We start from the raw sequence: 22018 nt of genomic DNA on the forward strand, positions 1-22018 counted from the left end.
TGTAAGTAAGTTTCTCATCCTATTGTAAATAATAATGACGAATATAATTATCATAAATATAATTCTGAAGTTTCTCTATCTGACTAAAGGGACGGGGGTTAATAGGGTACAGAATAATATGTTTTCATATTTCCCCACTGAAAACATATAATTTCCCGATTTCTCTCTAAACTATGTTGTAGAGCTTAACAAACAAGTAATATTGTATTTATATTGAACCGTTGTTTTATACCTGATTACAGAGAATAATAATTAATCCGTTCAATTTAGAAACTGTTTAAGTTTGCTTGTTTATTGATATATTTTGGAAAAATTTGGGAAGTTTGTTTATTTATTACTAAGTTTTTGTCATTTTAATAAAAACTAATTTAATTTTTCACCTTCCCTCTGTGGCAGAAAACCTAAGCTATCATAAGAATTTTGTATGATAAGTTTTTGTATAAGTTAATGTGAAAATTTAAAAGAAACATTTGGCAACAAAAAAAATCCAGTGATTAAAAATTTGCAGTCTGTAGGATTTCTGTGTCGGGGGTGTTTTTAATTTACGCTCAGTTTTTTTAAAGTGAAGTTTTCGTGCCATTTTCCCGATACAATGCTATATTCTGATGTCCATTCCATCGCAATTATCACAACAATCGATAATCAGTTATGATTCAAAGACCACAATTCCCTCCCAGTTCCCGTTATAACACATTATACAAGGTAACCATGCGTGTGTTGCGGAATTGGACGGCCGAGCCCCAAAACAATGCAATCTCAAATTGAAATTACATTGGTAAACTTGGCAAATGTTTCTATTAGTGTATATGATACATTCCAAGATACCTTGATCTTATTTGTATCGACAATTGATCTTAAATTAATGGTTTTCTCTTGTTTTTATTTAATTTTGTTTGACCACGTTTGTGTAGGAAAAAAGATTTCGTAACTAGTTAATAAAATCTTATTTTATTACGTTTGTTCTTGGCTAATTTAATGATTGTGTGGTTAATAACTTTTATATTTTATTGAAGTTCAAACTGGATAGGCGTACAGTATACAAATTTGTCCAAGTAATGGCTAATAAACTCAATAAAAGTTACTATAAGTATCCTACAACATTTCTTTTTGCCACCCTCAAGTTCTACAAATTAAATGTTTACGGCTTATGTGTCTTAATTGCAAAAAATCCTGCGTTTACTGCTATTTAACTGATGTCACGTATAAAATATTTTATATTTAAAATCCAAACCGTCAAAATGCTCGTTACAAAAACGAGGTCAAAGTTTTTTCATCAAGACAGCCATGAATGGCAGCGAGTAATCTACAAATGACTGAGTACCCACGGGACGACCGCAGCTCCTTGGGTTGCAAATTGTGAATATCAGCAAAATAATACTCCGACCTGGATTTTTAGAACAACAACGCTTTAATATTACCGGCGACAATATAGGTTTAAGGCTAACACTGAGAGTAAATTTTCATACAATTACCACAGTGTTATGTGGAATCACCAAACAGACCGACCATTTCTATGTAGAAACATTAGTTCAAACTACAGGAAATTTAGAGAATCAAAACAAAACACGTAACTATTGTTGGTTAACATCAGTACCGGATTAGTACACCGCATATACGTGTGTGGTCTTCAACTGTACCCTTAGTGCAGCTTACTAACTCAATGCTAAATATAATCGAGCTATTTTGTGAAAATGTTTTTCAATACGATTTTTTAGTATCACCCGGGTGGAGTGTGTCTTGAAAATTGTTTTCACATAGTTAGGAATAAAAATAAAGACAATCATTGTTTTAGCTATTTTACAGTTCTTGAGCAATTTTAAGAAGTTTCAGCTCTTAAAAACCATTTTGATCTTCCCATAAAGTGTCACAATTATCTAAAACGTTCCTTTCGAGCCTGGGTTTGAGCCGCTTAGACATGATATTATTAGAGAGAGAGAAATTATTTAAAAATTGTATGCAGCAATACGTATAACAAATAAAAATATCACATGGGTCACAATGACCTGTGCGTGATAGAGTCCTTATTTTGCTGCGAAATCAAAATAAAAGTTCTTCGCACTTCACTTAATACACATAAAAAAAACCTAACAAATGTAAAACCTAACAACCATATGCTACTCAATAACTTGGGGAGCTCATTGCTTTACCTGAGATCCGATACATATAAATTTGTTTCATTCAATTCCCCTTTTTACTTAGCATTATGTACTATAATCCAATTCATCATCTTTCCAACCATAAACAAGTCGTCTTAACCTTTGCGCCAAATCCCTACGGACAAAACACCAAAACATTGGTAAAAAAGAGGTAAAATCGATGCGAAATTAACCCAAAACTCTACACAGACGTTATTGTAACCCCTACAAAGGGACTCGGCGCGAGCTTTCACATAAATCAGCTCATCGAGCGAGCAGAGCATTGTTGTCACTGAGTTGAGCCGAAGATAGCCGAGCGACGCGCAACAGTTGGCCGAGGGGTGGCGGAGACGCCCGAGCGTTGCCGAGGGGTGACGGAGACGCCCGAGAACAGCCGAACGTGGCCGAGTGTCGTCAACAGTGGGTTTGGTCGCAAGTTCGACGGTAACACTGGCCCAGATATGGTGTGGCGGGGCGGACCGGGCTAAGCCTAACACAGGTAATCAATTTATATTTATAGACTTCAATTCGGGACAAAGAGACAGGAATTGAATACCACCCGCGGACCGTGTTGTATTGGGTCGCTGAAATAATATTGGGTATTGACACGTTTCGTCGGAAAGTTTGACAACTTTCGACACTGTTCTTATATTTTAGGTTTTCAGAGATGGTAATAATTAAAAAATATAATACTTTGTAATTTAATGGATTTTAAAAGTTGAAACCAACGTTAAAATTTTAAACACGATTCTTTTAAATAGTTTTGGTTACAGAGCCTTATGGAATTTTAATGTTTGAAACCTCCATAACAACTCATAATGAAACCAAAAGAAAAAAAAGTTGGAGTAATAAGTATCGTAAGAAATGTAAGAAACATAGAATTTTGCATTTTACATTATTTTTACATAATTAGTTAGAGTTAAAATCTCTTTTGTCAATTCAATGATGACGTTAATAAATCTATTGCAAAATATTGTATAAAGGTGAATTTTTACTAAGTACCTATATGATTTTGTAAAGAAATCTTGCAAATGTTCGTTGGAGTAGTTATTACAGTATTACATATTATTTACCTCAGAATTAGAAAACTAATGAACATGAATAAATACCCCCGCCGCAGCAAATATGCCGTCTAAGCGAATTTCCATTTGGCTGAATTGATTTTCAATCGATCTATTTAGATAACATTAGGTTTAACGAGTACCTAGGTTTGCTGCTACAAGGAAACTAATAAAGTGTGTATTTTAAGTAAAATAATTATTGCTTAGTAGAAAATGAATATATTTGCCAAGTTTGATCAAAATATATCCATAAACAAGCAAACTACAACATTTTACAATATTCTCCATAAGAATAACATGGGAATTTTAAATTTACAATTTTTTTTAGTTTTCTCCGTAACCAATAACCGTACAAAAACACTTTGATATACTGAATTGTTTGTTTTTTTAAGCTCTTTAAGAAGGTTTAGAGAAAAATTGGGAAATTTTGTGTTCTGAGGGTCAAAAGTGAGAAAAACCAATTTTTACCCCATAAAACCCCCCCATAAAACCCTGTTCCCATGGTCCGATCATGCTGGATCGCGAACTCATTCAAGTTAATCCCGCCTTACACCTTCAAACCAAATTTCATCAAAATCGGATAAAAATTACTCAAGTTATCGTGTTCACGGACATATATATATATAAAAATTTTAACGAATGGTGTTTTTGGCCTCTGGGGACATCAAAATGAAAAAGTAAATCGGTCCCGGGCCTAAGTCTTACCATGAGACCTACGGTAATAGCTACTTCCCTATAGGGAAATTCGCTAAAATACTGAATTGAAAAATTAAAAATATGGTTAGACTTCTTTAAAATTACTGGTTTTGCAATATTTACTTTTTCAACTCTTTTATACAAAAGTATACAAACATATTCTTGAGTTTTATCTTATTTTTTAGTCATTCATGCAATCTACAACAGTTTAAATATGTAAATGTATTGCATGTAACATTAAAAATAATTGATTGGACATTTAAATGAATTACTTATTTTCCATATATTGTATTACATAAGTTGTCCAAAATGAGCCATAAAAGCACTCGCATAAAACAATAAGCTAATAAAATTACGTATTTTGACCCATCCAAATTGTTTGTGTGTCAACACCACCAAAATATGAAAAAATCTAATACTTACGGACAAAACTGCCAAATTAAAATAAAAACAAATTAAAATGTTGAACCCGATCCAGCTTGACAAGTTAATCAAAAGCGCTCTTTGTGGACAGACCGTCTATTCAAGCTTTGCAAAAGTAAAGAAAACATAATTTGTGCAATAATACCGGCGACGAGTGTCTTTGGTGGAAATTTAATTTAAAATGTCTCTGTTAATGTAAAAGCGCTAACATATGATTAAGTGTACAGAAAGTTCTGTAAAACATGCTATTCTATATTACAACACTATTATATATTATTATTCTATTTCGGTTACATTTTTTCTTTTGTACACGTTAAATATATTTTAGATGATGTTTCAATAGGCTGTTCATCATAATTTTAATTATTTTATACAGCAAACATTTTTCATCGATTTTAAAACATTATTAAGGTGAAAATTAAAAACTCACTTTACTAGTAGGTGAAACTAAAGCTCATATAGTGTAGAACTATTTATTAATCTTGGCCAGAAAATGTTGCTTTAATTGAAAAATTACTGTGAATTTTTGGAAGCTTAGAAGAGGTTCCAAACAATGTGCCTTGTGTTATATGAGGTTGAACAGTCATGAAAAAGTTATATATATCTTAAAACTTTAGATAGCCAAACTAAATAAGAAAACCAGTGTACCTGTGGCTCGAATTCAAGCAATTGCGAGGTATTACGGGCATTATTTTAACACCAATAACAGTAATACTTTCCGATGACTTTAAAAGAGTCGACTCAAAGATTATGGAAGTACTCATGATGTATATGATGTTCGTTCGATATAATCAACATTTCTTGTTGATTAATCAACAAAAGTTGGTCTTGTTTTTATAAATGTTTCTCACTCATAGCCTGATAAGGTTGTAAAATTATAAATTCTGAAAAATCACTTCTAGTTTTTCTTTTTGGTGGTGTTCTATGACTTTCCTATGTTTCCATAGTTTGCAGATCAGCTCTTGCAATGATTGCTCAAGAAATTCAGCACAGTGTTAATTGAATTTTCTTGTATATCAAGCTGACCAGGTTTTTTCTTTTTTTCCTATTGCAATATATTAAGCCAACCCAAATTAAAATAGTAAATATTCATTTCAACCAAGTCAGTAAATGTTTGAAGCACAACAGCAATTAACCAGCTGATCATAATGTAAACAAATATGTTATTTATAAGGATAACAAGGAAAAGTTAAAAAGCACTGGGGCAGAGACCAAGAGACTTTTTCAAAAATGTAAGGTCAGGCTGCAAATCTACACATTTAGACAAACATTTTGGTATATAATATGTGGGGCTAAATCTTAAAACAAAAAAGCCTTATTGTTCACAAAGTTTCATGTAGTTTATTAATAATATAGAAGATTTATTTTAAAATAGTTTTAACAAGAATCTCAAGTCGTTGGATCACTGTTTATTACAATTGCGAGAGGAACATTCTTTACTGGATGATAAATTACTGGAGCTTGTTCTAATTGACTCAGAAAATGATTTGTTGCTTTTGCCGCTTCAATATATTTGCAGATTCATGATTAAATGCGGAAGAAACTACATTTAGAAGTTATCAAAGTAATCTGTATATATTCTTTTCAAATCGAACAAAAAATAATATAGTAAATTGTGAAACATATTACAGTAAGTAAACTGTAACCGCTAATTAATTTTTATTACCAAAATCAATGCGTAGCTCATAGCTCAACAACATAATTTCTATACTGTAACCTCTGTAACTAATATGGTAATTTATTTCAAAATCTGCAGTTAATCTAACCGTTAATTAATCGAGTATTCATGTAGTTGAGTGGATTTGTAACCAAACTACGTTTGGATTTGTAAGTCGGTTTGAATTAATACGAAATTAAATAACTGAAAATGTATAAATAATGTAAACGATTTAATTTTTTATCGTACAACTTAAAACTTGTGTATAGTACAAACATTCAAAAATGGCGTTAAAATGGCATATGTTAGCATTTAAATGTACATGTATTTATATACATGATGTATGTTTTAGTCATAGCTAAGAGCAACCAATTACATAAAAGCCCACCACGGTATGGTTTTTAAACGGTTCTACATCTAAAATAAATTTAAGATAAAACTCTAATGTATCAAATTTAAAGTCTGACTGGCGTTAAAGTGTATATTTCCTAACGCATAACTTTACTTCTATAATTTTAGATACTTGGAAATCGAAAAAAAAACGTGTGAAATAATTGAAACTCAATATTTATTTAGTCGTAACTCATCGAACTCCAATGTTGATATAATTTACCAGATGACCAGCAAGGATTATGTGTTTAGAGTCTCAAAGACATCAACTATGTCCAACAAAGTCGATAGTGGCTATGAAGCCGACCAACGTCAAACTTTGCCATAGAAGCTGCATCTTTAGAAGCTGAAGATTAAATTTAGTGTCCTTTGAAAATCTGATAGTTTGTTACGCTATCGGAAATCCGAAATTGAAATTGTTAATTAGATTTGCTTACGTATTTGATAAAGACATTTAAATATTTGAGTTGTAACAAATTATTTTACTTTATAGGGTTTTGGGAAAAAAACTACCAAGAAAAACATTATACTTGGTTGACATTTTAGGCCTACGTAAAATAAATAATAGTCAACCCAAAAATTTCATGAAAATTTATTAAAATCTATTATAAGGGTACAGAAAAATATTGTTCTAAATGTTTTACAGTATTTAAACGAAAGGGTAATTCCTTCTCGTTTGAAAGCTGTATCCTATGACTTTTCTAAAAAGTCACTAAAGTAGTAAAAGTTTGATGCTAAAATAATACATAACATAATTATTTAGGTGTAATGAAAGCAATTGCAGAGAAACCAAGGAAATTGTCACTTAGTAATAAAATTACGAAAAATGAGCTAAATATATCAAAATTAACCTAAGAAAGTTTCTAAAAAGCTTATAATTGTTCAATCCCGAGATTTGGTCAACGTATAGTTATACTTCCAAACTAGTCTTCCGTACTCATCTATTAATATATTTACAAAATTGTGTAAGATTAAGAGCCACCCGAACTTTTTTAAACCACACACGCGATAATAACCTGTGGAATATACTAGATATCCACATACATTGGAATCGACGATACCAATAACTTTTCAGTAGCAGTAAACGATCTGGCGAGTAAGTTTCTGTAGGTTTTGGCCCAACCGGGACTACTTGGCAGGTATTATATCGACTGTGTGAGTGGCCTTAATCTCTACATTCATCTGCAAGTCGATATTACACGTTACACGTAGGAGCGGCCTTGTACTTTGATACTTTCCAGTTATATAAAGTTATATCAACTGTGTTAACTTCATTAAAAAATTTGATACTTTCCAATACAAAATTATGATCCTTCCCAATGTTTAATGCTTTCCAGTAAAAACTTTGATAAGGGTACTTACCAGTGAGTGATACTTTCCAGTAAAAATCGTTGATACTATACAGTGAACGATACTTTTAATTAACAAACGTTGCTACTTTCCAGGGAGTGATACTTTTGCAGTAATAAACTGTGATTCTTCCCAGAGTACTAACTTTTCAGTAAAAAAATTTGATACATTCCAATAAAAAAATTGATACCTCCCAATGTGTAATACTTTCCAATAAAAAGTTTATACTTCCTAATGAGTGTTAAATTAGTGTTTCCTTTTCAGTAACAAAATTTAATAACTGCCAAAGAGTGGTGTATTCCAGAAAAAATAAATGAAACAATTTCCAGTGACAAACTTAGAAACTTTCTAGTAAGTAAAAAGGAATAAATTAAATAATAGTGATTAAATTTTCAACTATACAAACTAGCTCTGTTACCCACGGGCTTCACCCCGTTTTAATTCATAAGTATTAATAAAATTATTGATTGGTTAAGTTCAGCCGAAATAAACAAAACGGAATACAGAAATACTAACAAATAATTACACCTGATTTTAATAAGGAAATAAATTGAAAGAATAACATACAAATAAGGACAGCTGAGGTTTTTAACATTATGTATAAGGAAAGTTCCCTTTGGAAAGCAATTACGACCTTAAAGGGCGATTTATGGAAAAATGGATAATTTTGTGCAAGGTTTCTCGTCACGACGAACATTTTAAGTACTGTATATGGTTTATGGGGGTGTGACCCAAAAGTTCATGGGTACTTTTGCCTTTATATGTAGATTTTACGATAGTTTCGTTAAAAATTAAGACTTACTACTTTAGCAAGTTGTGTGGTCAATAAAATAATTTCCTAGTTGTAAAAAAATAGGAAAAAAGGAACACGATCTATTAAAAAAACCATGGTGTAATCTGTGTCTACGTTAATAGTCATATTAAAAAAAAAGTGATTAAAGTATGGAGATTAAATAACGATTTTGAAAAAAATTACAATCTACTTATAGGCAAGTACAAAAACTTGGAATGTTTTTTAATTCATTTGAAAAGATAATACTAGAAGCTGAATCATTAAATACGTCCAGCACACTTACACAAACTAAAAAATATTCATACTACGGTAGCAAGAGAAACATATTAATGGCCTTTCCACATGTTTCAAACACACGGTTGTAAGTTTGCGTGTAAACACAAAACAACAACAAACTTTACATCCCAATATCACACTTATGAGTGGGGCAATAGGAACTCTGCGTGGTGAAACTCTTTGCAAACAACTTAGTACGTCATGTTATGAATTTGGAGAAATAGTTACAATTTTGACCAGAACTTGACATTTTATATTTATTTTAGTATTTGCTTTAGATTATGATAAGACTTGCGTCGTGATAAATGTTTGAAAAGTATGTACACCACAATTGAGAATTGTAGTTAAACTTTGTTACCACGTGGATTTTCGTAATTATTTCAGTTGTAAAAAGACCCCTTTTATAAATAAAAAATGTAGTGATAATAATACTTTCGCTGCTATCTAAGAATTATTGTATGTACTTTAAACATCACTCAGAAACGAGATATTTTACTTTTACGGGGTTCTGTTTTATACATTTTAATATATTTTCTATTGTAAATTATGTAGGTACAGTACTAGCTAAAATTAATGCCATTGATTTAACTTCGTTCTAAAGGTATTATCCAGTGTTATAGCTGCATACAACTTTATAATTTGTAAAATAAAACCCTTTTCAATGTTAAATTAAATAAAATTTTCGGAATAAAAAACATGTAATCGTAAAACTATACATATATTGAATAACAATATGGTGAAATGTAAATTTCTTAAAATGTATACGCTTTATAAATAAGAGTACATCATATTCAAAAGCGTGACACAATTTTTGTTTGACCGATATCAGTCAATTGTCAGGAATCAGAGAAACCAATTAATGCTTTTGTTCATAGCATGTATCACTTTTGGGGTGTTCCACCCCTAATCTGATTTGTTTGAGTGGATTGCAGCAAATATTGTTTCGATTGAAAACTAGTTGTATCAATTCAACAATATTATTAGTACCTATAGCAAGCACTTACTACCTAAAAGTATAATTTCATTCAAACCCTACTTAATTAAACACTATTGATTTGACTTATTTAATTTGTTTTTGTTTACGTAATGTGAAAAAAATCTATTGAAAAAAATCTATAATTGAACCCGACTGTTCAATTATACACTTTATTTGTGTGTCAGAAATAATATATTTTTTTAAATCTTTCTATTTAATTTGTTGCGAAATATTCACTGAGTGCGTAGGTCTGCTGCAACGGAGATCGCTTTTCAGACCAAGCTGTGTTTAACGTAGACCTAAACTGCCCCACCAAACAGGTTGTATTAATCTTGTAAGGCCAACATGCACAAAGGCAACCCTTCCCATATAATCAGCTGTTATTATCGACCGTATTGACGGGGTATGGGTTAGATATGGGAATATTTGCACCATTAAAGGAGCTTCATAACTAACGTAGGTTGAGCGGCAGTTAGTAACCAAAAAATTTAATAAGTAGCACGACCTTAAAAAGTTATTTCCAATAGTTTTTTCCATTGATTTGTTTAGTAAAAAACATTGGGAAATCAATTATTGGTAATATGGCAGGATATGATTTAGCGTTGTATTTTATGGGTATTTTATTTTTATTCATCGCCGAAAAAGAATTTACAGTACCTATATTTTGTATTTTATATCCTTTGCTAAGTTTAATTCAACTAGCCGTACATTTTGCTCTAATTATTATAAGCACGGGTTAAATTTTAATCATTTCCTTTTACTTCGTGAGTATACTAATTCCTCTAGATTTTATGAAAAGCAAAACTTAATAGGCCTACGTTTTTGATAACTGAATCCTGAATGAAGTATGTAAATACATTTTTATGGAGTAGATCTACAATCAAAAGAATTAATTTATTGTAAGTTAATAGTTTGTCTACCTAAAATTTTCTTAAACAAACATGATCTTTTAAAAGTAAAGTAACATTACATATTCGTTTTGCTGAGGAAACACATTTTGAACCCTATTAAAATACACAATATTTTCACGGGCTCCCCTCGTTATTATTTTTAATATCAACCAACGTAAATGATATACATTTTTTTGCTCACAAGTGACTCGCTATGTGACAGGAGCAGGACACGTTGAGCTACTCAGGAAATGAAAAACACGTCCTTCGTCATCCTGAACGTGTAAAAAGTAGTTGATCCAAACACTGACCAGCTTAGCTTCACTTTGTTTGAAAAAAGTTATGATATTAACGTGGAATTTATCAGATTGTAATGTAGGTTTAAAATAGAATGACTAGGCAAAGTATGAAATACCCATGCCGCAGCAAACATGCAGAATATTTGATCAGAATATTCATTAACAAGCAAACTACAACAGTTTACTTATTCCCATAAGAATAACATAGCAATTTTAAATTTAAATTTTTTTGGAATTTCCTTCGTAACCATTAGGCTCATAATAACGCTTCAATATACTAAATTATTTGTTTTTTCAGCTCCAAAAAATTCTTTGGAAATAAATTGCAAAATGGTATGTTTTTGGGTCAAAAATGGGAAAAAACCTATTTTTACCCCCTATAAACCCCTGTTCCCATAGTCCAATCATGCTGGTTCGCGAACTCGTTCGAATAAACTTAGGGTTACAGGTTTATACCAAATTTCATTTAAATCGGATCATTACCATGAGTACTAGGGTAATAGCTTATTCCCTATATGGGAAACTCGCTAAACGAGTAATAACAACAGGATTTTGTAATCATTGGTAACAAGGCATTTTGTACGCCTAGGCATTCTATATGACTACATGTGTCCTAAGCGTGAAATAAAGACATTTGTACAACAGAAACTATTAAAAAAATTGAAATATTATGTGTACACTTAGGTTGCGTTAGTTTATTTTACATTTTGTTAATTATATTGAGGTTTAGCCTCCTGATCGCATTTAAATACTATAAATTGGTGTAAAATACCTGCATTTATGCGATCTTGTTTGTAGCTGAGTTGCTACCGGTTTCAACTCACATTGGAGTCATCTTAAGGTTGAGACTCCACACATTGAAAGATGACAAGTTAGCAACTCAGCTACAAACAAGATCGCATAAATGCAGGTAGTTTACACCAATTTATAGTATTTTGTTAATGCCTAAAAGGAGTCAAAAATCCAAATAAGTCAGAGCAGTTAAATTTGAAAATATCATGTTACTTAGTGAATTAAAAATTAGAATTTAAATACTTAAGGTTTAAATATTCTGAATAAGATTTAGTGGAAATTGACATCGCCCGAACTAAGAAGATCCTCATCTCCTAACATTCATTATTGTTTTATAGATGGATGGAACAGTTTTAGGCAGTTATTTAGAGTTTTGTTTATTATCTATAACCTGATAATTTCCAAAGCGTACGACCATGACCTACTCGGTGAAGCCCTTCAGGTCAAACGTCTCTACAGGATTATATAAAGTCACTCACAACTGGGGATCATTGGATGTTTAGTTAAATGTAACATAAACTGTAAACGTTCAGCTCAACATAAGGTAGATTTGTAGGTTTATAATAGGTCATGTATCCGACTAGATTCACATATAGAATGACTTGTGTAAGAAAATACATTAAATACAGTGTGTCATCAAAAAAATTCTACGTAGGAAGATCCTTACCTTAATGCCATCACTGCAATGTATATATACATATATATATATATATTTATATATATATATATATGCAATTTGCATATATCTGATTGTGTCAGCAATGGACTCATGGAAACGGTAGTATTTTTTAGATACTAGTAATATATAACGTGGGGGTTTAATAGCAGCGCTTGACTGTATTTAGATGATTATGCAGAGGTGTATAGAACAAAATTCCGGATTTTTTTAAATGTAGATTTTTGGCAGTTCTTCAATATCACCTGCGGCTAAGCAATAGGGAAGGTGATCAAAACATGCATAAAGTTATTATTAAACTGTTTATGTATTTTTAAATAAAATAAAATAAGTATAATTAGGCATACATATAAAAACTGTACATTATTTCAGAGTACATGATTAAAAATATTTATTAAGTAAGGTGTGTGGAAAAAAATAATTGTCATAATATTAAACATGTTAAAACTCTTAAGCCATTTTTTATAGTTATACTATTAACCTTATACGTACTTGTACTATGATAATTTGAAAGAGTAAAAATAAGGACATTCAAATTTCCTCTCTACATCTGTCAAGAAACGTTTGTTTCCTTAACCAACGTACAAATATAATAGTTATTTGTGCAACTAGTGAGAAAAGTGAGCAATTGACTCACTCGAGAGAAATCCTTACTCACGAGCCGTAGGCGAGTGAGGAATGGTTTCTCGAGTGAGGCAATTGTACTTTGAACTCGAGTTGCACATTATACTTTTCCTACTGTTACCATAGAACAAATAAATTTGTGAAGAAACATAACCTATTTTTACACAAAAGTGAACTTTTAATAAAACATTTAATGTGAAGAGACAAATACAACAGTACAACAGCTGACCAGCTGATTTACAGCCAGTGCTGCCAACACATTTAGCGCGCATATGACGTTGCCTGCGTGTTACGCGCTCACTATTTCGTGCCTTCACGTTGCAAATCTGGAGTGAGACAAAGTAATTAGAGTGAGACAATGTTAACATTGTCTCACTGATGAGCGAATTGGCCACTTTGCTTTCTCAAATCAGTGAGAGAACATGTGCATTGTTAGGTAACTGTAGGAAAACATATTTTCTTTCAATGGTGGAGCAAAACAAAACTATAATACTTAACTTATTCGCATAGAATTGAGTATTCAATATTTTTTATTCTAATAGTTTTTTTGTCAGGGTAAAAGATTTGAAAATAGTAAAATACAAGGTAACTATTGTCACCGATAGGCCCAGAATATAATTTACTTTAAACCATGAGCTAGGAAAAAATCGACCTCAAATTTAATCAAACGGGCAATTATTAATTTGTAATTTTAACGGTAAATCTATTGTAACAATCGTTAGGAGTTATTTTAAAGTGGATTTTGTATTTAGTAAATATAAACTACCAAGCTAATGTTTCAGTTTAGCCACTAAAGTGGGCATCATGAGTATCCGTGGCTAAAAGCATTCCATTGTACATTAGGGCAGCTTTAAGCTTTGCAAAGGGGCAGTTTTAGAGGGAGGGGGGCAGATATGTTAAGCATTCTGTTGACTCGTTCAAAGAAACTTTTGAGTTTGTTTACTGTATGGTGTTAGCGCAGGAAACATAAACCATTGGTTTTTCTTCATCAGGATTGTTTTATCTTTTATAAAACATTGTTTAGAGCAGTTTAGAGATTTAATTTACTATATTGAAAACCAGTTCATATTAAGGAATATTTATTGATTTTGTTGTGTATTTATAGTGAGTAATTTGGAGTTAATTAAACAAATATTTTGTATGTTGGTGAAATTGATATAACAAAATTCTAAAAAAATAATTGTCAATTGGTTAGGCTTTACTGTATTTAGATAACCTTTTACGAGTTTGATTTGTTGCTAAAACAAATTGACATTAATCATAACGAAAGTGTACAGTTTTTCGTTATTTGCATTCCATTTCATTGATATATTATACATATAAGTTTTTTTTTCTGTAATGTGAGAGGGTTTGCTTTTAACAACGTAATATAGTTACAAATTATTAAATTTTAAGCCATAAAATTTCTTGTTAACTTTTTTTGTTAAATTAATAGTTGTTGTACCATTGTATTCAAACATATCTTAGAATATCAATTAAAATTATCATCAACATCAAATATATTTCATAATATGCAAAACATTTTGTTTTAACCCCTTTTCATATTACAGTATTTTGATCGAAATTAAAAAAAATAATGTTCACAAAGGATCCCAGTTATATGTTTAATATAAAACGTTATATTCTATTAAAACTTTAATCTTGACCTCAATTATGTACAAAGCTTCCAGTTTTGATAGTTGTTTCTTATATAAATTAAATGAACCCACCCTTAAATCACAATTCAACCAACCAGGTTAAGGAAACAATTAGTTCGCGCCATAATTATATTAGACCCACTGTTTTGCCTTAAGAGTTTTTCTTTGTACTCTATTCAGGATTGGGTTTCCCACTTTGACCTTTGATTAACGTTAGTTGAAAGTTTCGGTAGCATTTTGCCACTTGTTTAATTTGTGGGTAATTAATTGTGTAGGGATGAATTGTAACTGTTTGTCCATAATTTTATTTCATTTTTTATTATTTTATTTTTGCTCACAGTACATGTTTTTGTTTAATTTAAATTCATTCATTATCACACTTTGTGTACTTGTTCAAACTACTTCACGTTTAATTGGACTAAATCAGTGTATCTTGTAATCAATTGTAATATAGAAATTGAACTTATATAAAGTAAATGAAAATACGTTTTATAACACTTGAAATACTCGTATACTCCTGTGTTGTAAGACGTATTTTTACTAACTTACTGTAAGTTACTGTAAGTTTTTACTGTAAGTTAAGTAAATAAATCACTTTTATATCAATGATACTTTTGTCTGAGATCGCTAACCGTATATTAATATTTACGTTCATGGAATACAAAGTTAATACATTTTATTCAGGTAGAACTATGATTTTCCTATAGGGAAGTAGCTATCAAATGGTTAAAATTAATTGTTAATGTTTGATGTTTGAAGTTAGTGTTTGAATCACAATAAGTATTAAATGTTACTTAGATCAAACAAATTGCCCAGAATAATTTAATGATGGGGAAAAATGTTGCTTTCAGTTGAGATAGTAAGTCTTAGATGAATTCCAAAACAAATAATCTTTTACTCATCTACGTAAAATGGGTTAGGTTGAAATATAGTGAATTTAAAAATATTTCATGTCAAAATGTAGGTGTGGTTGTACCCGATTCAAGAGAATTTGTATTAGGCCGTTAGGTTATTTTAAAAAGAGTATGTAGCATGAATATGTGACAGTTTCCAAAACACATGTAGGCCTAGTATAATTCCTCTACAAAGAATATTGAAAAAAATAAGAAATTCAAAAGTGTGCAAATTTAATAAAGTAAATACCACAAAAAGTTCAAAGCAGGGCCATGAAAGGACTCGGCTTCGTTTGTCATCTTGATGAAAAAGAGGATTTTCGGATCTAATGATAATGGAAACACGAATATATGGACTGTGGCGTGTTTATGTGCACGGCGACTTGGTTAATACTGTACTCAGTCAAGAATGATATTTCATAAGATATACATTATAATAAACGTGAATCTTTTATTGAATGTAAAAAATAATTAAACAATAACTTTGGCATAATACTAGTTTTTCTTGATGCATAAAATACAAACAAAACATTTTGAGATACATAACACTTTTACATAATACATTTTTGGGTCTTGGTGACGCTATGTGGTAACCCAACTCATAATACTAAGACTTTGAAACGGAAAATATCTAAATAAAAAACTTTTAACATTTGCATATGCTGATGGTAATTCTTAATCCTTGGGAGTGTCCAATCGAAATCGATCATCACTTCCAACTTTTACATGTATTTACCGTCTTGTAAGTCAACAGTATAAGTGTAAATATATTATTGCAAGTGTTATTAGACGTATATATTTTCGGTATTTTTCAGGTACTGTAATTTAATAACACGTACGATGCTAATCAAGAAGTTAGTAATCCTTAAGTAAAATATGTATAGGGGGTGTATGTAATGTATACTTGTAATTCTAGGTTTGGCAGCTTTTAAATCGGCAATACCTGCTGTAACAATTATAATGGCTATAATATAATCTAAGTACTTATTGGATTTTATGTAGGTAAATGTAAAAAAATGAGGGATGTGAGCTATTAAATTATAGAGAGTTTATAAAAAATCTATATTATTTGCTAGAAATATTACCTCAAGACCATTTATTCAAATGTTCGGTTTGTAGATGCCACGTTTGTCCTAAGTTCGTTCTTTAAGGTGTTGACAGAGAACTTTTAAACAAAAATTAATAGTAGAGTGTTATATAATTAGTCAACTAATGGTTCCATTTATACATTCCTGTAGTTAACAATGCGTTTCCACTGCAGCAGAGTTCCCCGTGTTCGTTAGTCAGTTCGTTTCCGACATTCCGCCGTTTGTCAATTAGAAGGTAAAACAATGGAGGTTAGTTAGGATCGGGAACGGAGAAATAAAAACGCACACGCGGAATTTCCAATGGGAATTTTAATACCCACACTTTTGCACATTCAGAATAATTGTTTTCTTTAAATGTGTGCAGATCGAATTTGGAGATTGATTGTTCAGTTAAAATCATTGATTAAATGTTAACATATCTTTCTTTTCTCAGTATATGTATTTTCTTCTTTTTGAAAAAAAAATAAAAAAAATACCGAAAAAGGTACAGTAAAAAAATGAGTTAAACATAAAAATGTATCAGACATTGACAACATTTGATCTATTTGATTTTGGATAGTATGATCATTTAAAAAACGTCTGAAACTATATTTCTTATAATTTAAGGTGTAAATGTGACTGTTTTTTTTAGCGAATTTCCCTATAGGGAAGTAGCTATTACCGTAGGTCTCATGGTAAGACTTAGGCCCGGAACCGATTTACTTTTTCATTTTGATGTCCCCAGAGGCCAAAAACACCATTCGTTCAAATATATATATATATATATATATATATATATATATATATATATATATATATATGTCCATCCGCACGATAACTTGAGTAATTTTTGTCCGATTTTGATAAAATTTGGTTTGCAGGTGTAAACCGGGATAAACTTGAATGAGTTCGCGAACCAGCATGATCGGACTATGGGAACGGGGGTTTATGGGGGGTTTTATGGGGTAAAAATAGGGTTTTCCCATTTTTGACCCTAAAAACAAAAAATTTCTTTTTCTAAACCATTTTGTAGAGCTAAAAAAACAACTAATTTAGTATATTGAAGCGCTGTTGTATGCCAAACGGTCACGGAGAAAATTCAAAAATAGTGTAATTTAAAATTCCCGTGGTATTCTTATGGAGAAAACGAAAAATTTTGTAGTTTGCTTGTTTAAGGAAATATTTTATTAGTTTTTTTACATCAGCGGACATAATATCGCAATATTAGTAACAACTCGTGCTACTCGCACAGATTGATCAATATAGACCTCTTGTAGTAAGCTACTTGTAAGACCTCGCGATTCGTTTCGTATTGTTCCTTTCTTCTCCTTTGTGCCTTTGTTTTATTGTTGTTTCTCTGTTCTCTCGTTTACCATCAATTGCGCCATCGTTCCGGTTGAATCAACGCGCATTCTGACCAAGATGAAAATAATTTTCACTATAGAAAATGCGTGCGTACAATTTCACTTTTTGTACGTTGCGTAAAGCAGTAATTTACAATTTGTAGTAAAGAACAAATTTTTTGTTGTTGAATATTTTTACGGACTTGAAACTGGTTGCAGGGTATTAAAAGGATTGTTGAAGATCCACCCTCAGCAAGTATATTGAATGGACTAGATGAGTAAAACACAAAAGTACAGTATTATAGACATATTTTCGTAAATTGAAATATTTAATTTTAAAAATTGTATCAAGAGTGCCAGTAGTTAAAGTTGTGGCCATTCTTTCTATCTAAACCCTTTATCTAAAACATACCAAAAAATCGGTTCAAGGAATCACACTAAGATAATATTCGACCAGACTGTCAAATTTATTTCGTGGTTAGTTTTGGTAGTTTTAATAGCGATCTCATAGGAATATTGAATAAATACTATGCAGTGAGTGAGATCCAACTTTACATTAAGGATTAAAAAGTATTGTTTGTCTTTATACAAATGTGTAAAATTTTACCAACTTTTTAAAATTTTTAAGTTTAACGAAATGGCATAACTATAATCTAATGTTCATACACATTTATATTCATAAATTACAGGAAAGAACAAAACTAGGATACAAAATTTCATGCCCTAAGTATAAAAGTGTTTAATACTTTGTATAATAACTTTATTTAGCCTATATCCATTCTTATTTAGTTTTACGATGTTTACTATGTTATTCAGTGCGATGATAGTAAATATCCAACCCAGTAGGAAATGTTGTCAATTAAACAAATAAATTCTAACAAAATATACAGTTAATAATGCTAAAATTGTATGTGTTGACATGTGGAATGATTTGGCAAGGTTTGTAATCAGTGTTTCGGAACACCATGTATGCAGCTTCCCAAGCACGCTCTCAACAATCTGTTGTCAACTTTGATGAATGAGTTTTGTTCTGGAGTTGAATTAAACGTACGAATCGAAATATGAAAATAACAGTGGAACAATAGACACATTGTGAAAAATCGTTGAGCTCTAAAATAGTTATTGTTTTAATATACTAAAACAACTAAGTAATTTAATAGTTTTACATGTTTAAATCACTTTTCATCAAAGATTAGTTTTTAACCTATAGGAAAGGAATTAGTTTGCGGATTTCTAAAATAACCCTTTCTAAACATCCCTTTTTATTTATGGGCGTTTAAACAACCTATTTACTTTTGGACAATTGGATTAGTTTAAAGGGCATAAATACATTTCTTTGGATTTATTTATTTATTCTTTCAACGGTAACACCATTTTACATTCTAATATACGTTAAATAGGATTAAATCACTTTATAAACATAACATAGTTAGGTAATAAATATGAGCAATAATAAGAATAAATTAGAAAGCAGACATGACATGCAAAAGACATAACCAGTATAAAAGAAAACAAAAATACATTACATAGGCTGAATCATTTCAAGTGTAAGACATACATAAACATAGCAAATTAGGTATATGCTTCTAAAAAACGTGCAATAAGAATGAAAGTGGAAAGCAGGCATAAGATGCAAAAGACATAACCAGCAAATAATGTGGGGCATAAACAACAGGTAAAATATGAAGTGCAAAAATATAACAACAACAATATTTAACAATATGCAACCGAGGCATAACAACAACGAGAAAAAAAGGAAAACAACAAGTGCAATACCAGTAGGCTAACAAAAGAAATAGTAGGATACAAAAACAACAAAATTATTGGATTAAGAATTTCTATTATGATTAAAATATAAAAGCGCTATTCCCCAAGCATTCTACGATATTTTACTTAACAACGTCGATTTAAAAATGCAGGCTTTCGTGATTAATAGATTTTAAGCTTCCAAAATATTGCTTCCCTCATTTAAAAAGTGTTACATTTCACTATGTAATTAATATATTTACTTAGCAATTAATTAAACGTTTCCAGCCCTTTCATTATAAACTTCCCGGTTTTTATTTCAAAGGTTGAAACTTTTACGTTCTGACAGCAGACGGCAGGTGATCCCGAAAGTTTATTCATCAAAGGTTATTTTTCTCAGTCAAAATAAACTGCTTTATAATTTTCACAGGATTAATATTTTATTTAAATAACTCCAGTTTGGCTGGAGTATTTGAACATTTAAATTTAATAATTGGATAATTTATACGGCAAGGCAACGTTTAATTTGACTTTTTGAATTAATAAAAATATCTGTTTTAATCGGCAATAGATAATTCCAATAATTGTTTCAACAGCTTAAATTTGTTAAATTAAAAATAAATTGGCTGATTGGCTTCTTGACGAAGTTTTTATTCAGAAGAAGAGTTTTTAGGATATCATATCAAATGTCTAATATATAGTTTTTTTGTTTTTTTTTTACTAGACCTAATTCATAGAAAAATAGAATTTTTTCTGACGTTGTCAATTGTGAAGTTTTATTTAACAACAATCTTTATTGTTGTTATTCTTATTCTTATTCTATGTAGATATTCTTATTCTTAATTGCAAACAATAACTTGTAAACTATGTTCCTAGAATAACTAGGAGTTCAATAAATGACAGATATAATATCAAATCAAATCAAATCAGTTTTATTTCCACAATATATAAAAATTTACAATTTTTCAAAAAAAATAAAATACAAATATATATAGTCCTGAAGCATTATACAGTAAATTGTATATATTGATTTGTATATATTCAAAATGAAAATACATCTTCTCATGTCGTAGGTTGAATTGAATGTACGACTTACATAAACTTAACAGAGGAAAAATAAAGAAGATAATATTCTTTAATATGTTTACAGAGAAGGATAACCAAAATGAATCAATGAGGCCAAAATTAATTCCTGGGCCCTTTATGTCACTACCATTTTCAACTTAATTGCAACACATTTACCAACAACTATTTTTGACATAATACGGGGTTTTATGTAAATAGTAAACTGGGGCGGATGCAAAGATACCCCTGTCTCAGCAAACCTGCAGACTAAGCGATTGTAGATTTACTTAGTTAGATTTTCACTAAAATATCCCCTTCAGGGGTTTTTTTGTATTTAAATAGCATTAATTTCAATGAGCACTTAGTGGTTTTTTTTACTGAAATGTTAATTGATTATTATGCAATTAAGTAATTAGCCCAATTTGGTCAAAATATATCCCTAAATAAGCAAACCACAATGGTTAACTAGCTTCATAAGAAGAGCATGGGGATTTTAACTTTACAGTTATTAAAACACCTTGTGTCTAAACAATTAGGTCTTCAGTGAATGTGACCAAAACCAATAGATTTTTCTGCGGCCAACCGTTCCCTGGAATTGTGCGAAAACTATTTAAACCGCATCTATTCAACAGAAGAGTACAAATTCAGCACATCCATGAAGTGTACAGTATAATCATTGTTGTCTATTGTTAGTCGGTTCTAACCATTGTCTGTAGTTAGCACAATTACTAAATTGTAACGATTGTGTACAAAGCCAAAGTAGTAAACAATGGCGGAATGGTTGAATACTAAAGGTCTATAGACGTTAACAGTTTTGATGTTTCGTTGAAAATGCTTAGAAAAAGGACTATAGCTTGTATTAGACAGATTTAAGTATATTGAACACAATATTAACCTAAAAGCGTTGAATAATTAAGATTAATTGAATATTTAAGATGTTATTTTAGCGAATTTCCCTATAGGGAAGTAGCTATTACCGTAGGTCTCATGGTAAGACCTAAGCCCGGGACCGATTTACTTTTTCATTTTGATGTCCCCAGAGGCCAAAAACACCATTCGTTCAAAATGTTATATATCTATATGTATATATATATATATATATATATATGTGTGTGTGTGTGTCTATCCGCACGATAACTTGAGTAATTTTTGTCCGATTTTGATAAAATTTGGTTTGAAGGTGTAAGGCGGGATAAACTTGAATGAGTTCGCGAACCAGCATGATCGGA

The 22018-nt window shown here is 30.7% G+C and overlaps 1 protein-coding gene across 1 annotated transcript in view; it reads left to right on the forward strand.

The window, feature by feature from the left end:
- The first annotated feature begins 2577 nt into the window (after positions 1 to 2577).
- Positions 2578 to 22018, forward strand: part of LOC128992390 (sodium-dependent serotonin transporter) — an 85793-nt gene continuing 66352 nt past the window's right edge. The window contains exon 1 of the mRNA XM_054415951.1: positions 2578 to 2634. The gene's annotated coding sequence lies outside the window, so the exon portion shown is untranslated. The remainder of the gene's footprint in view (positions 2635 to 22018) is intronic.

This window comes from Macrosteles quadrilineatus, unplaced genomic scaffold, assembly GCF_028750875.1.
Source record: "Macrosteles quadrilineatus isolate MER2022 unplaced genomic scaffold, UCM_ALF_1.0 Scaffold_1__1_contigs__length_201487025, whole genome shotgun sequence".
Lineage (NCBI taxonomy): Eukaryota > Metazoa > Arthropoda > Insecta > Hemiptera > Cicadellidae > Macrosteles > Macrosteles quadrilineatus.